Below are 16,853 nucleotides of genomic sequence, written 5' to 3' on the forward strand. Positions count from 1 at the left end.
TAGCATAGACAGTAGATAGAAAATAGATGGGGGGGCAAGAATAGCATGGGAAATAGAATCTAAAGGACTTGAGACACATGGTCATAAACTAAAGGGGGGGTAATGGTGGGGATGGGGGGTAGGGTGGAGGGGAATGAAAGGGGGAATAGAACAACTGTAACAGCATAATCAATAAAAAAAAATTAAAAAAAAAAGATGAATAGGCCCAAAAGGCCTACACCAAGGCATCCTCACAATTACAATTAAAATGCCAAAGGTTAAAAACAAAGAGAAAATCTTAAAAGCAGCAAGAGGAAAACAGTTAATTACCCACAAGCAAGGTCTCATAAAACTGTCAGCTGATTTCTCAACAGAAACATTTCAGGCCAGACAAAATTAAATATTCAAAGTGATGAAAAGCAGGACCTAAAATAAAGACTACTCTGCCCAGCAAGGCTATCAACTAAATTTAAATGAGAAATAAAGAGCTTCCCAGACAAAAATAAAATAAAATAATTAAAAATTGAAGGAGTTTATTATCACCAGACCAGAATTACAAAAAAAATAAAGGACCTTCTCTCTGAAGAAGAGAGGGGAAAAAAGTGATATAGTTATAAAGAATAAAATGGTAATAAATACATATCCAACAATAATCACTTTAAATATAAATTGTTAAATGCTCCTGTCAAAAGACAGGGTAGCTAAGTGTGTAATAAAACAATACCCATATATATGCTGTCTATAAGAGACCTCTCTCAAAATGAAAGACACATACAGACTGAAACTTAAGAGATGGAAAAAAACACATTCTATGCAAATAAAAACAAAAAACCCTGGGGTAGCAACACTTATATAAAACAAAATTGACTTTAAACCAAAGACTTCAATAAGAAACAAAGAAGGAAATTACATACTGATAAAGGGATGAACCCAACAAGCGTGTATAAGCCTTGCAAACATTTGTGTACCTGCCACAGGAGCACCCAAACATGTGAATAAAATCTTGACAAACATAAAGGAAAAAATTGACAGTAATAGTCATATATGAGGGGATTTTAACACGTCACTGACATCAATAAATAGATGTTCCAGACAGAAAATCAAAAAAAAAAAAAAACAGTGACCTAAAATAATACACCAGATCAGAAAAAATTTACTTGATTTTTCAGAGCATTTCACCCCAGGCACCAGAATACACATTTTTTTCAAATGCAAACAAAACATTTTCAGATATAGATTGCATGTTAGGGTACAAAACAAGTCTCAATAAATATAAGAAGATTGAAATAATACTAAACATCTTCTCAGACAAAATGTTATGTATAAAACTAGAACTCACTTCTGGCCAAGATGGAGGCATAGGTAGAAACACTGTGCCTCCTTGCACAACCAAAAGAAGGACAACAAATTTAAAAACAAAAAAACTACCAGAACTGACAGAAAAATTGAACTGTATGGAAGTCCAACAACCAAGGAATTAAAAAAGAAACATTCATCCAGACCAGTAAGAGAGACAGAGATGGGCAGCTGGGTGGAGAAAACTCGCGGAAAGGCAGTGGCTGGAGGACCATGGTGAGAAAGGCGGTGGCTGGCAGACTGGTATAGGCAGTGGCTTGCAGACTAGGCAGTCTCACATTCCCATGAAAAATAAACTGGGAGAAACAACTGGGGAGCAAAACCGACCTCACAACCCAGGGTTCCAGTGTGGGTAAATAAAGCCTCAATATCTCTGATGGAAAACACCTGTGGGGGTTGAGGCAGCAGTGGGAGAAAGTCCCAGCCTCACAAGAGAGTTCATTGGAGAGACCCACAGAATCCTAGAATGTACACAAAACCACCCACACAGGAATCGGCACCAGAAGAACCCAGTTTGATTTTGGGTAGCTGAGCAAGTGACTCTTTTCCCTCTTGTACCCCTCCCCTACATGCAGCGTCACAACCAGCAACTTGCTGCACCCTAGTGTACACCTAAGACTCCATCCCTTACTGCATAACAGGTGCGCTCAGACAAAAAAAAAATGAACCAAATGAAAAACAGTTCAAAGCTCCAGAAAAAATACAACTAAGTAATGAAGAAATAGACAAACTATCCCTTCAATGTACAGTTCAAAATACTGGTTATCAGGATGCTCTAGGAACTCACTGGGTACTTCAACAGCGTAAAAAAGACCCAGGCAGCAAGGAAGGTTGCATTATGTGAAATAAAGAAAAACCTACAGGGAGACTTCCAGCCAAGACAGAGGCATAGGTAGACACACTGTGTCTCCTCACACAACCAAAAGAAGGACAGCAACAATTTAAAAACAACCAGAACTGACAGAAAATCGAACTGTATGGAAGTCGGACAACCAAGGAGTTAAAGAGGAAGCATTCATCCAGACCAGTAGGAGGAGCGGAGACAGGCAGCCAGGCAGAGAGGGCTGGCAGCAAAGCAGCAGCTGGCAGACCCAGCTAGGTGGTGGATTGTGGAGCAGGGCTTGGCACACAAGGCAGCTGGCAGGCTGGGCAGTCCCACATTTGCACACAGATAAACCAGGTGAAACTCAATAGTAGGACTGACAGAGCAACCCAGGGTCCCAGTGCATGGAAATAAAGCCTCAAACCACTGATTGAAAACACCTCTGGTGGTTGAGGTGCCAGCAGAGAAACTCCCCAGCTCACAGAGAGTTCCTTGGAGAGACCCACAGGGTCCTAGAATGTACACAAGCCCACCTACCAGGAATCAGCACCAGAAGGGCCCACTTTGCTTGTGGGAAGCAGGGGAAGTGACTGAGATCCATCAGATATCAGAGCAAGTGCCACTGTTACCTCTCAAACCCCTGTCCCACATACAGCATCACCACCCAGCAATGTGGGTTTCCCTGCCCTGGTGAACACCTAAAGCTCCACCCCTTACTATGTAACAGGTGCATCAAGACAAAAAAAAAATGGCGCAAACAAAAGAACAGATCAAAGCCCCAGAAAAAAATACAACTAAGTGACAAAGAGGTAGCCAACCTGTCAGATGCACAGTTCAAAACAATGGTAATAAGAATACTCACAGAATTGGTTGAATTTGGTTGCAAATTACATGAAAAAATGAAGACCATGCTAAGTGAAATAAAGGAATATGTACAGGGAATAAACAGTGATGGAAAAAAATCAAGACTGAAATCAACAGTTTAGAACAGAAAGAAGAAAGAAACATTTAACCTGAACAGAATGAAGAAACAAGAATTCAAAAAAAATGAGGACAGCCTCAGGAACTTCCAAGACATCTTTAAATGTTCCAACATCTGAATCATAGGGGTGCCAGAAGGAGAAGAGGAAGACCAATAAATTGAAAACTTATTTGAACAAATAATGAAGGAAAACCTCCCCAATCTGGCAAAGGAAATAGACTTTTGGGAAGTCCAGGAAGCGTAAAGAGTCCCAAAGAAGTTGGACCCAAGGAGGAACACACTGAGGTACATCATAATCACATTACCCAAGATTAAAGATAAGAAGAGAATCTTTTTTTTCAATATATTTTATTGATTATGCCATTACAGTTGTCCCATTTCCCTCCTTCATTCCCTTCTATCCTGAACACCTCCTACCCCACCATCCCCCCTTTAGTTTATGTCCATGTGCCACAAGTTCTTTAGATTCTGTATTTCCCATACTATTCTTGCCCTCCCCCCTGTCTATTTTCTACCTACTATCTATGCTACTTATTCTCTGTACCTTCTCCCTCCTTCTCCTCCTCCTACTCCCCTGGAGTTGCTAACCCTCCATGTGATCTCCATTTCTATGGTTCTGCTACTGATCTAGCTGTCCTCTTAGTTTGCTTTTGTTTTAGGTGTGGTTGTTAATTACTGTGAGTTTGCTGTCCTTTCACTGCTCATCTTTTTTATCTTCTTTTTCTTAAGTAGGTCCCTTTAACATTTCATATAATAAGAGCTTAGCAATGATGAACTCCTTGAACTTGACCTTATCTGAGAAGCACTTTATCTGCCTTTCCATTCTAAATGAAAGCTTTGCTGGATAGAGTAATCTTGGATGTAGGTCTTTGGATTTCACGCCTCCATCTTGGCCGGAAGTCCAGGAGAGAATTTTAAAAGCAGCAAGAGAAAAAGGGACAGTCACCTACAATGGAGTTCCCATAACACTATCAGCTAATTTCTAAAATAAAAAAAAAAACTTTGCAGGCAAAAAAGGCTGGAAAGAAGTATTTGAAGTCATGAAAGGCAAGGACCTAGATCCAAGATTACTCTATCCAGCAAAGCTGTCATTTAGAATGGGAGGGCAGGTGCTGGTCATCATTACCCAGCCCTTATTATATGAAATGTTAAAGGTACTTATCGAAGAAAAAGAAGATCAGGGACTTCTGGCCAAGATGGAGGCATAGGTGGAAATACTGCACCTCCTTGCACAACCAAATTAAAAGACAACAAAGATTTAGTAACAAAAGTGCAACCAAAACACACAGAAAATTGAACTGTATCAAAGTTTGACAACAACGAACCATTCAGCCAGATCGGTAAGAGGGGTGAAGTCAGCGGCTGGCACAGAGGGGTCACAGCAGGAAAAAGTGGCCAGACCAAACCAGGCATGCAGGTGGCAGTTGGCAGATCCCAGGCACAGAGTGGCAACAGGCAGACCCAGTGAGGGCACAAGGCAGCTGGCTGACTGTGGTAACACATTCACACACAGATAAACCAGGCAAAGCAGCAAGCAATGAGACAGGCTGCACAAACCAGGGCCCAAGCAATGGAAATTAAAGCCTAAAAGCACCAACTAGAAAAACTTTCAGGGGTTGAGGTGCCAGGAGAGGCTCCTAGGCTCACAGAAGAGTTCACTGGAGAGACCCACAGGGTCCTTGAGAGTGTACAAGCCCACACACCTGGGAACCAGCACCGGAAGGGCCCAATTTGCTTGTGGGAAGCAGCAGAGGGGACCGAAATCCAAGAGAGAGCAGAACAAACACCATTGCCCCTCTCTGACTCCACCCCCACATACAGCATCACAACCCAGTGACCTGGGTTGCCCTGCCCTGGTGAATACCTAAGGCTCCAGACCTCATAGATGACAGGTGCAAACAGATCAAAATATTATGGCTCAAGAAGAAGAACAGCTCAAAGCCTAAGAGCCAGTACTTCTAAGTGACCAACCTTAGGAATAGCCAACTATCAGATGCACAGTTCAAAACACTGGTGATCAGGATGCTCACAGAGCTGGTTGATTTTAGTCACAAATTAGATGAACAAATGAAGGTGACACTAAGTGAAATGAAGGGAAATGCATAGGGAACCAATAATGATGGGAAGAAAACTGGGACTCAAATCAAGGGAGTGGACCAGAAGGAAGAAAGAAACATACAACCAGAAAAGAATGAAGAAATAAGAATTCAGAAAAGTGAGGAGAGGCTTAGGAACCTCCAGGACATCTTTAAACATTCCAACATCCAAATTATAGGGTACCAGAGGGGGAAGAGGAAGAGCAACAAATGGAAAACTTATTTGAACAAATAATGAAGGAGAACTTCCCCAATCTGGCAAAGGAAATAGACTTCCAGGAAGCTCAGAGAGTCCTAAAGAAGTTGGACCCGAGGGGGAACACACCAAGGCACATCATAATTACATTACCCAAGATTAAAGATAAGGAGAGAATCCTAAAAGAAGCAAGAAGAAAGGAGACAGTTACCTACAAAGGAGTGCCCAGCTCCTTTGTAGGTAAAGCTATCAATTGATTTCTCAAGATAAACCTTGCAGGCAAGAAGGGGCTTGGAAAGACATATTTGAAGTCATGAAAGGCAAGGACCTACATCCAACATTACTCTATCCAGCAAAGCTTTTATTTAGAATGGGAGGGCAGATAAAGTGCTTCCTGGATAAGGTCAAGTTAAAGCAGTTCATCATCACCAAGCCATCATTATATTAAATGTTAAAGGGACTTATCTAAGAAAAAGAAGATAAAAAATATGAACAATAAAATTACAAGAAACTCACAGTTATTAACAACCAAACCTAAAAAAAAAGCAAAAATGAACTAAGCAAACAGCTTGAACAGGAACAGAATCACAGAAATGGGGATCACATGGAGGGTTATCAGCTGGGCAGTGAGAGGGGGGAGATGGGGAAAAGGTACAGAGAATAAGTAGCATAAATGATAGGTGGAAGATAGACAAAGGGAGGTTAAGAATAGTTAGGAAATGAAGAAGCCAAATAAGTTATATATATGACCCATGGACATGAACTAAAGGAGGGGTATGCAGGTGGGAGAGGTGTGCAGGGAGGAGGGGAATAAAGGGTGGGAATGGGACAACCATAATAGCATAATCAATAAAACATATTTAAAACAAAAATAAATAAAAATAAAAATGAGTCTGCAACCACAGTGAGTTTCTGAATGACTCATACGTTAGTCAAGCAAGAAAAGAATTTACCAATGATGAGTTAATTAAATCACATTTGATTGCAGTAAAAAAAAAAAAAACTCTGTTCAGAGGAAATAAACTTATTTCACACTATTTGCCCTTCATGAAAAGAGCTGCTTGAGGAGTAGAGGACATTGGAAGCATCATCATTTTTAATTACTAAAACAACTCATATCTACAGTAGTTAAATTCATTATAGACTAAAAGTTAAAAAAACAGTTGCAGGGACTTCCACCAAGATGGAGGCGTAGGTGGAAGCACTGCACCTTCTCGCACAACCAAGTTTAAAAACAACAAAGTTTTAGCAACAAAACCACAGCCAAGTCACAGAAAATTGAACTACACAGAAGTCTGACAACAATGAACCCTTCGGCCAAACGGGTAAGAGGGGCAGAGCCAGCAGCAGAGCGGGGTCGGGCAGGAAAGATCCACCAGACCAACCCAGGCACGCAACCCAGGTGCACCAGCAGCCGTGGGCAGATCCCAGGTGTGGAGAAACAGGCAGACCCACTAAGGGCACAAGGCAGTGGACCCACTGAGGGCTGAACGTAGTCACACATTCACGCGCAGATAAACTGGTGAAGGAGCTAGCAGTGAGATGGACTGCTCAGGCCCCAGGGGCAGGAAGTGGCAGAGGGAACCACCATTGTCCCTCTCTGACCCCGCCCCCACCTACAATGTCAAAAACTAGCGACCTGTGTAGCCCTGCCCTGGTGAACACTTAAGGCTCCGCTCCTCATATGAAACAGGCACGAACAGATCAAAACATGGCTCAAGAACAACTCAGAGCCTCAGAGCCGATAAATCTAAACAATGAAGAAATAGCCAAACTTTCAGATGCACAATTCAAAACACTGGTAATTAGGATGCTCACAGAACTGGTTGATTTTAGTCACAAATTAGAGGAACAAATGAAGGCTAAACTAGTTGAAATGAAGGGAAATGCACAGGAAACCAATAGTGATGGGAAAAAAAAAACTGGGACTCAAATCAAAGGAGTGGACCAGAAATAGGAAAAAAATGACCAAACAGAAAAGAATGAAGAAACAAGAATTCAAAAAAATGAGGAGAAGCTTAGGAACCTCAAGGACATCTTTAAACATTCCAACATCCGAATTATAGGGGTACCAGAAGGGGAAGAGGAACAGCCACCAGTGGAAACCTTATTTGAACAAATAATAAAGAAGAACTTCCCCATTCTGGCAAAGGAAATAGACTTCCAGGAAATCTAGGAAGCTCAGAGAGTCCCAAAGAAGTTGGACCCAAGAAGGAACACTCCAAGGCACACCATCATTACATTAGCCAAGATTAAAATGAAGGAGAGAATCCTAGAAGCAGCAAGAGATAAGGGGACAGTCACCTACAAAGGAGTCCCCATCAGACTGTCAGATGATTTCTCAAAAGACCTTACAGGCAAAAAGGGGCTGGAAAGAAGTATTCCAAGTCATGAAATCCAAAGATCTACAACCAATATTGCTCTATCCAGCAAAACTTTCATTTAGAATGGAAGGACAGATAAAGTTCTTCTCAGATAAGATCAAATTCAAGTTCATCATCACCAAGTCCTTATTATATGAAATGTTAAAGGGACTTACCTAAGAAAAAGAAGATAAAAAAGATGAGCAGTGAAAGGATAGCAAACTCACAGTTATTAAGAACCACACCTAAAACAAAAGCAAACTAAGAGGACAGCTAGATCAGGAGCAGAACCATAGAAATGAAGATCACATGGAGGGTTAGCAACAGGGGAGTGGGAGAAGGAGAAGGAGGGAGAAGGTACAGAAAATAAGTAGCATAGATGGTAGGTAAAAAATAGATGGGGGGAGGGCAAGAATAGTATGGGAAATATAGAATCTAAAGAACTTGAGACATGTGGTCATAAACTAAAGGGGGGAGAATGGTGGAGGAGGGGGTGTGCAGGGTGGAGGGGAATGAAGGGGGAAAATAGAACTGTAATGGCATAATTAATAACATATATTTAAAAAATAGTTGCCACAAATCAATAAATGTGATAGGCTACATTAATACAATAAAAGAAAAATCATATGATCATCTCAATACATACAAAAAAAGCATCTGACAAAACACAACAGCCTTTTATGATAAAAATTCTCAACAAATTGTACATAGAAGAAACATACAAGGGAGACCCTAAAAACATAATTTATTTATTTTAAAAAACTGTATTCATTCTTACATTTTTAAATTTCAGCCACCTTCAAAGTACTCTTCATTTGATGCAATATACCTATCGAGATGTTTCTTCCACTGCTCACAACAGTTTTGAACTTGTTCATTTTGTTGCCTTTTAGTGCTTCTGACATTTTTTGTATCACCTCTTCCACATTGGCAAAATATTTTCCTTTCAGGATTTTTTTCATCTGGAAAAACAAAAAAAGAAGTCACTTTGGGTAAGTTAAGGTAAATGGGGAGGGTGGGGCACAGGGATCATGGTGTTTTGGGTCAAAAACTGCTGAACACTCAGCACAGTATGGGTAGGTGTGCTGACAAATTGCCCATCATGAAATGGGCAAATGTGTGCAAAGAGTCTTCAAAAAAATTCACCGAAGTGAAACACAGCCTCCCACAACAATACCAGCTGCTACACTGATACAATGGGCTCCTAGAACACCTACCTAGCAAGGAAAGCCTGTACTACAAAAGGCCCAACCTCCAGAAGATAATTTTGATTTTTGGGGTATCCTCTCTCATACCTCAATACAATAAAAGCCACATACAACAAACTCACAGTGAACATCATACTCAATGGCTCACCATTTTACTAAAGGTTGAAAGCTTTTTCTCTAAAATCAGGAAGAAGACAAGGGCACCCTTAGCACTCTTAGCACTCTTATTCAACATAATACTGGAAGTCCTAACAAAAGCAATTAGGCAACAAAAGAACAAGTTATAAAAAGTTTGAGAACAAGTTTAGTTATAGAAAGGAAGAAGTAAAATTATCTTATTTGCATGTGATATGATCTTACATGTTGAATATCCGACTCGACCAAAACATTGTTAAAACTGAATGACAAATTCACTACAAGTTGCAGATATAATCAACATACAGATATCAATTTCATTTCTATATGCTAACAATGAAATACCTGAAAAAGAAAAAAAATCCTCATTAACAATAGCATCAAAAACAATTAAGAATAAATTTAACCAAGGAGCAAAAAGATCTCTATAGTAAAAACTAAGAAACTCTGATCAAAGAAATTAAAGAAGACACAAGTAAATGAAAAGATATCTCATGTTCATGAATAAGAAGAATATTGTTTAAATGGACTTCTGGTCAAGATGGAGGCGTATGTAAACATGGTTCACCTCCTTACACAATTACAATGAATTATAACTAAACTACAGAAAAACTATCACTCAGAACCATCAGAAAATTGAGCTGTATGGGAGTTGGACGACTAAGGAATTAAGGAAACCATATTCATCCACACGGCTAGGAGGGGCAGAGGAGAGGAGACACAGAGAAAGAGATGCAGAACAGACTGGTCCCATACCCACATGTGGTGGATAAAAATTGAGAGGGATATTATGGGAGCAGGTATCCCAGCCATGCACCAGACAACCCAGCCCAGAGTTCCAGTGCCAAAAAGATAAGTCCCCATAACTTCTGACTGTAAAAATCAGTGGGGATTAGGTCAGTGGAAGAAATTGCAGGATTCTCAGGTCTCTCCTCTTAAAGGACCTCGCACATCACATGCACTTACTCAGACTCATACCCTCTGGGCTCCAGTAATGGGGCTGCAGCTAGAAAGGCATAGGGGGAGGAACTAACATGTATGTCATCAGGGTTAGAGCTGGGGGACAGCTTCCTCCCAAACAGTGGCCATTGTTTCTTTGTTGCACCTCCACCACACAGAACCACAATGCAGCAGCACCATATTTGAGATTCCATCAACCTGGTTCACAGGGTTTGCCTGACAGGCTCTGCCCTACCCAATTTACAGGCCACCCAAGCTGTTCTCAGTGGCTTTTCCATATGAATGGTTTGGCTGGGTGCAGGCTTCAGACCTTACTAAATCTGCCCAAATAAGAAACAACTGAGCCCAATCCCTGAATCTCTTGCTAAGTGGCCCCAAGCCCAACACTAGCAGGAGCCATCTGCAGATCATTTTATAGCTTACCCCATGTGGCCCCAGACAGAACCCAGGTGGTGGCTGATCTTGGTTTGCACCACCTGGGAAACCCAAGAGCATGTGTACCCAGTGGACAGTTACAGACCATGTTGAAGCATCACCACCCAACCACCTCCACAAGTCACAGAGGGAGATGGTTGGTGGCCAGTGGTAACAGCAAGTCCTATCGGTTGACTGACTTGAGTAAATCTCTCACATTAACCTGCTGACAGCAATCAAGACAACTACAAGAAAAGGGAGTACTCAGCCCATATGGAGGGTGTACCTCAAGTACCCAGCTTGAGTAGTAGTGGAGGCTGAGCCACTGGACCCTACAGATCACCTACTACATTAGACCATGCTACCAAGATAGAGAGTCATAGAAGCTCTACCTAATATATAGAAAGAAACACAGGGAGGCTGCCAAAATGAGGAGACAAAGAAATATGGCCCAAATGAGAGAACAGAACAAAACTCAGAAAAAGCACTAAACAAAATGGAGCTAAGAAACCTATCAGATGCAGAGTTCAAAACACTGGTTATAAGAATACTCAAGGAATTCAGTGGGTACTTTATAACAGCATAAAAATTATCCAATCAAAAATAAAGGATACAGCCCTGGCTGGTGTAGCTCAGTAGATTGAACACGAGCCTGCGAACCAAAAGATCGAGGTTCGATTCCCCATCAGGGCACATGCCTGGGTTGCAGGCCAGTTCCCAGCAGGGGACACACAAGAAGCAACCATACATTGATATTTCTCTTCCTCTCTCCTTCCCTTCCCTTCTAAAGACAAATAAATAAAATTATTTTTAAATAAAAAAAGAAAGGATAAAGAAAGAGTTCTAGCCAAGATGGAGTCATAGGTAGAAATGCTTCACTTCCTCGCACAACCAAAAGAAGGATAACAACCAATTTAAAAACAATAAACAACCAGAAGTACCAGAACACCAAGCTGCATGACCTCTGACAACCAAGGAGTTAAAGAAACATTCACCAAAACCGGTAAGAGGGGCAGAGATGGTGCCAAGACAAGAAGACATGCAGCGAGGCAGCAGACCGCACAGGTGAGACGGGGCTGGCTGAACAGGACACTAAAGACTCAAAACTACCTGTGAAGTACTTCAGGGGTTGCCACAGTGGGAGAAACTCCCAGTCTCACAGAAGAGTTCGTTGGAAAGTGGGGCTAGAGCAGATCAACTGAGCTGCATCGTTCCTTCTCTGACCCTTCCCCCACAGACAGCACCACAACTACCAAAGAGAGTTGCCCCACCCTGTTAAATGCCTAAGGCTCCACCCCCTTACAACATAACAGGTGCATGAGACAAAGAAATATGGCCCAAATAAAGAACAGATCAAAACTCCAGAAAAAGAGCTAAGTGGCAAGGAGATAGTATCTCATGCAGAGTTCAAAACACTGGAAATCAGGATGCTCACAGAACTAAATGAGCTCAGGCACAAAATGAAGGAACAAATAAAGGCTACACAAAGTAGGTTCCCTGAAAAGATTCAGGGAACCAAGAGTGAAAGGAAGGAAATTGGGATTCGAATCAACGGTTTGGAACAAAAGGAAGAAATAAACATCCAACTGGAACAAAATGAAGAAACAAGAATTCAAAACAATGAGGAGAGGCTTAGGAACTTCTGGGACTTTAAATGTTCCAACATCCAAATTGTAGGGGTGCCAGAAGGAGAAGAAGAAGAACAAGAACTTGAAAATTTATTTGAAGAAATAATGAAGAAGAACTTCCCTAATCTGGCAAAGAAAATCCACTTCCTGGAAGTCCAGGAAGCTCAGAGTCCCAAAGAGGTTGGGCCCAAGGAGGCACACATCAAGGCACATCATGATTATATCATCCAAGATTAAAGATAGAGAATCTTAAAAGCAGCAAGTGGAAAGGAAAGACTTACCTACACAGGAGTGCCTATAAGACTATCAGCTGATTTCTCAAAAGAAACCTTATAGACAAGAAGGGGCTGGAAAGAAGTATTTGAAGCCATGAAAGGCAAACACCTACATCCAAGATTACTCTACCCAGCAAAGCTATCATTTAGAATGGGAAGGAAGATAAAGTGCTTCCCAGATAAGGTTGAGTTAAAAGAGTTCATCATCACCAAGCTCTTTTTATATGAAATGTTAAAGGGACTTATCTAAGAAATAGAAGATCAAAAACTGTGAAGAGTAAAATGACAACAAATTCATAACTATCAACAACTCAACCTAAAAAACAATAACAAAAATTAAGCAAACAACTAGAAAAGAAACGGATCTAGAGAAATGGAGATTATATAGAGAGTTTTCAATGGGGGGGTACAGAGAATAAGAAACAGAAATGGTAGGTATAAAATAGATGGGGAGAAGTTAAGAATGGTATAGGAAACAGAGAAGCCAAAGAACTTATATGTACAACCTATGGACATAAACTAAGGGGGTGGGGAAGGCTAGAGAGCTGGGGGTACAGAGTGGAGGGGGGATAAAGAGGAAAAATTGGTAAAATTGTGATAGTGTAATCAATAAAATATGCTTAAAACGAAATGAAGGATACACTGATTGAAATTAAGAACAATTTACAGGGAATGAACAGTGGAGTGCATAAAGCCAAGAATAAAAAAAAAATGATTTGGAACATAGGGAGCAAAAGATATCCAATGAGAAATCAAGAAGGAAAAAGAATCCAAAAAAGTGAGGATAGGGTAAGGAGCCCCTGGAACAACTTCAAGCATATAAAATTCACATCATAGGAGTGTGTGAAGGAGGAACTAAAGAGCAAAAAATTGGAAATCTATTTGAAAAAATTAATGAAAGAAAATTTTCCTAATTTGGTGAAGGAAATAGACATACAAGTCCAGGAATCACAGAGAGTTCCAAACAAGATGGATGCAAAGAGGACCACACCAAGAAACAGATGGGGACCACATCATAATTAAATTGGCAAAGGTTAAAAATAAAGAACCTTAAAAGCAGCAAAAGAAAAGCAGATAGTTACCTACAAAGGAGTTCTCATAAGACTCAGTTGATTTCTCAAAAGAAACTTTGCAGGCTAAAAAGATTTGGCAAGAAGTATTCAAACTGATAAAAAGCTAAGATCTACACCCTAGATTATTCTCTCTAGTGAAGCTATCACTTAGAATGGAAGGGCAGGTAAAGTGCTTCCCAGACAATGTAAAGCTAAAGGAGTTCATCATTACTAAACTATTATTATATGGAATGTTTAAGGGACTTATTTTTTAAAAAGAAGAAAATCAAAACTATGAACATTAAAATGGCATAAAACACATAACCATCAACAACTAAATCTAAAAAACAAACTTAGCATAAGCAGAACAGAGACAGATTCATAAATATGGACATCATTTGGATGGTTGCCAGGTGGGAGGGTAGTTTGAGGGAATGGGAGAAAAGGTGAAGGTATTAAGAAGTACAAATGGGCCCTGGCTGGTGTGGCTCAGTGGACTGAGCACTAGATTGCAAAGCAAAGGACCACTGGTTCAGTTCCCAGTCAGGGCATATGCCTGGGTTGCAGGCCAGGTCCCCAGTAGAGGGCCTCTGAGTGGCAACCACACATTAATGTTCCTTTCTCTCTCTTTATCCCTTCCTCCCCCTTGCTCTAGAAATAAGTAAATAAAATAGTTTAAAAATAATTTTTTAAAACAAGAAGTACAAATGGTAGTTACAGAATAGACAGGGAGATGTTAAGAACAGTATAGAAAATGGAGTTGCCAAAAAAATTTATATGCATTACCCATGGACATGAACAAAAAAGAGAATTGCCAGGGGAAGTATGGGGGTGTTGTGTGGAAGGGGACAAAGGGAGAAAATTGGGACAACTGTAACAGCATAATCAATAAAATATAATTTAAAAATAAGATAAACAGAACAAATTTCACAAGATATTACAGACACTTCTGAGGTGATATAATATTTTTAAATTATCATGTTATTAAAACTGTATAAAGAGGAAAAATATTTTAAATGTTCATACTACTCAAAGCTGCCTATAGATTTAATGTAATCCCTATTGAAATTTCAATGGCATTTTATAGAAACAGAAAAAATTTCCAAAATGTATATGGAAACATAAAAGACCACAAATAGCCAAAGCAAACATGAAAAAGTAAAAAGCTGGAGACATCACACATCCTCACTTCAAACTATACTGCTGTACAAAGCTATAGTAATCCAAATGGTATGGTATTGGCATAAAAATAAGCATATACCAATGGAATAGAACTGAGAGCTCAGAAGTAAAGTCCTGTACATATGGTCAACTAATATTTAACAAAGAATCCAACAAAACTCAATGAGGGAAGAATAATCTCTCCAGCAAATGATGTTGGGAAAACTGCATAATCACATGCAAAAAAATAATTTGGACCCCTATCTTACATCATTCAAAAAAAACCCTCAAAATATATAAACTTAAACACAAGAATTGAAACTGTAAGTCTCCTAAAAGAAAACATAGAGAAAAAGACCCTTGACATTGGTCTTGGCAATATGCTTTTGAATATGACCCCAAAAGCACAAGCAACAAAGGGTAAATAAAGAAAATCAGTTAGTTATCTATAAGGGAGCTCTCATAAAAGTTTTAGCTGATTTCTCAACATAAGTGATGAAAAGCAAGGACCTACAACCAAGATTTCTCTACCCATCAAAGCTATCATTTGGATTCAAAGAATAGATAAAAAGCTTTCAAGATGCACCTCCCAAAAAAAAATCCTGAGGAATTTATCTCCACCAAATCAGTATTACAAGAAATACTGATCTGAAGAACCAGTATTTTCTTCAAGGACTTCTTGAAGAAAAAAAAAAGGAGGAAGAGTTTGGATAGGGAGAAGTGGGAGGAGAATGAGAAGATCAACTATATGAATAATAAAGTTGTAATAACTATATATTTGTCAATAATTACTTAAATGTAAATAGATAAAGTCCTCCAATCAAAAGACATAAGGTGGCTAACCAGATACAAAAACAAAACCTGTACATATGCTATCTATAAGAGACTCACTTCAGATTAAAAGGCACACACAGACTGAAAGTAAAGGGATGGAAAAATATATTTCATGAAAATGGAAATGAAAAAAGAGCATGGGTAGCCACACTTATACCAGACAAAATAGACTTTAGAACAACGGCTATAACAATACACAAGAAAGACTCAGCAATTTCACTACTATTTATCTTTTAAGTCACCTATTTGAAAAGATATATGCATCTGTATGTTCATTTCAGCATTGTTTACAACAGCCAAGATATGGAAGCAACCTAATGTCCATCAGTAGATCAATGGATAAAGAAGTGGTGCATATATGAAGTCTATCCATGCATGCATACACAATGATGACTTTGCTGTACTAGTCAGTGGGGGCAATAGACACCTTGAGTGAGCACATGTACTATGTAGCTGTCACATTCAAAATGACTGAGTGAGTAGAGCAACAAATCCGCATTAAACTTGAACATTCCTCTGCAGAAACTATTCAGATGATTCAGAAGCCCACAGCTATGGGCAACTGGTGATTGGCAGCTTCATCACAACAATGCCCCCGCTCATGCACCATGTGTCATGAAGAGTTTTTTGGCAAAACATCAAATCACCCAGGTGACCCAGCCCCCCTAGAGCCCAGATTTGGTGCCCTGGAACTTCTGGCTTTTTCCAAAACTAAAATCACCTTTGAAAGGGAAGAAATTGCAGAACATTAATGAGATTCAAGAATATACAACAGAGCATCTGATGATGATTGGGAGAATTGTGTGAGGTCCCAAGGTGCCTACTTTGAAGGGAACTGAGGCATCATTGTCCTATATACAATATTTCTTGTATCTTATATATTTTTCAATAATTGTCTCTATTTTTCATATTCCATGGCTGTATACCTTCTGGATAGACCTCATATACAATGAAATATGACAACCATAAAAAGAATGAAATTTTGCCATTTGCAACAATATGGATGGACCTAGAAGCCATTATGCTAAGTAAAAATAAATCAAACAGAGAAAGATGAATGCCATATGATTTCACTTATGTGGACTCTATAGAACAAAATAAACAAAACAGAACAAGCTCATAGATACAGAGAACATTCTGATGGTTGTCAGATGGAGGGGATTGGGGGGAATGGTTGAAAAGAGAGAATGAATTAAGAAGTACAAATTGGTAGTTACAAAATAGTCATGAAAATATAAATTATAACATAGGGAATATAGTCAATAATATTGTAATAACTATGCATTAACTATGCATGGTGTCAGATGGGTACTAGATTTATCAGGGTGATCGCTTTGTAAGTTATATAAATGTCTAATTACTATATTGTACACTTGAAACTAATATAATAT

This window comes from Artibeus jamaicensis, unplaced genomic scaffold (genome assembly GCF_021234435.1).
Source record: "Artibeus jamaicensis isolate MK-2021 breed Jamaican fruit bat unplaced genomic scaffold, CSHL_Jam_final contig_470, whole genome shotgun sequence".
NCBI classification, from domain to species: domain Eukaryota; kingdom Metazoa; phylum Chordata; class Mammalia; order Chiroptera; family Phyllostomidae; genus Artibeus; species Artibeus jamaicensis.